The 1,509-nt window shown below is 45.4% G+C and overlaps 1 pseudogene; it reads left to right on the top strand.

Moving 5' to 3' along the window:
* The first annotated feature begins 273 nt into the window (after positions 1 to 273).
* On the top strand, positions 274 to 709 carry LOC144694286 (histone H2A type 2-C-like; annotated as a pseudogene).
* Positions 710 to 1,509: the final 800 nt, after the last annotated feature.

The following is a 1,509-nucleotide window of genomic DNA, read 5'->3' as shown; positions in this document are numbered from 1 at the left end:
CATGGACACGATAAGAAGAAGAATTTGAAACCAAAATAATGCTGGGACAACTCAGCAGGCCTGACAACATCTGTGGAGAGAAAGACAGATTTAACCATTCGAGTCCGAATGACCCTTCTTCGGCACACTGATGATTTTAAAACTCCTATTTTAAACCTTTCCTTTCCTACACCTCTTCTGTTTCGCAGTTATCCGATTGGGAGAAAATATAGGCTATTGAGGTGTATTAAAGAGCGACCAATCAGAGCAGTTATCGATTGATAAGAAAAGTAAATGCTGAATAATCTGGTTATTCCCTGTAAAAGTCTTGCGCTGGAAAATTTCGGAACGGGAACTATTGGCGGGAAAGCTCGGGCCAAGGCCAAGTCCACTCATCCCGGGCCGGACTGCAGTTCCCTGTGGGCCAAGTTCACTGTTTCCCGTGAAAGGGGAACAATGCTGATCGTGTGGGTGCCAGAGCCCCGGTCTAACAGGCTGCTGTGCTCGAGCATCTGACCGCTGACACCCACGGGCTGGCTGGAAAAGCGGTCCCCGAGCAACAAGAAGAGCCGCATCGTCCCCGGAGACCAGCAGCTGCACTTCCGCAACCATCAGGAACTCAACATGATGCTGGGAGGTGTCACCATCGCTCAGGGCGGGGGCGCTGCCTAATATACAGGCCAGGCTGCTTCCCAGGAAAAGCAGCGCTGTGAGCTCCAAGAGCAAGTGAAGTAGAGAAACTTTCACCTGAAAAGGCTCAATGGCTCTTTTCAGAGCTACCCACAGTCTGTGAGAAAGGGCTGGCTACTGTCTTAAAAGTCTCACTCATTTAATGACACCAGAAATGAGAGGAGTGGAATGGGTTGGGAAATACAGTCTGATATTTGAGACGGTGACCAGGTATTTACTTACATTCATTACTGTACTAGTTCCTCTTTATAGCTGTGAGATTAACCTGGTTCCATGTGTGAGATTCAGCTGTTAGCACTGCATCCTGTTCTAGTTGAATTGTTTAAAATGATACAAATCCCTGAAATGAAAATACTGAATACAATAAGTGAAAGGCACGATGTGATTTCCAAGAGATCAGAAACATTGTTCAATTCTCCAGAGCGATTGAATTAAAGCGACAAGTTTAACCAGTATTATAGTCAGACAATTCTGGTTACATCCGCGGCTCAGGCCACGTCTGTGCCTTAGCTTCCCCAGCATACCGGCGTCAGACCCATTCATGGACTGGGCGAATAACACAACCCCAGCCCTTTTATAATGTTACCCCCATTAATTTCCCTACAACTTCTGCTCACACATATCCCCATCTAAAAATCGTGTTTGAAAACAACAATTATTTATAAATCAGCAAGATTATTCATTAATCTAAGGACACCTATCATCTGAAGCCTGGCATGTACGGGAGATGTTGTTTCTGAATTCTAGGTCAGATATCAGACTCACGCTCCATTAATTAAAGTTCTGCCACATTACCGTAATAAGACACAGGTCATTGGTTAACATCTGTCATCCTGACCA

The sequence above is a fragment of the Cetorhinus maximus genome, chromosome 19, assembly GCF_964194155.1.
Source record: "Cetorhinus maximus chromosome 19, sCetMax3.hap1.1, whole genome shotgun sequence".
Lineage (NCBI taxonomy): Eukaryota > Metazoa > Chordata > Chondrichthyes > Lamniformes > Cetorhinidae > Cetorhinus > Cetorhinus maximus.
This window is presented reverse-complemented; position numbering and strand designations above follow the sequence as displayed.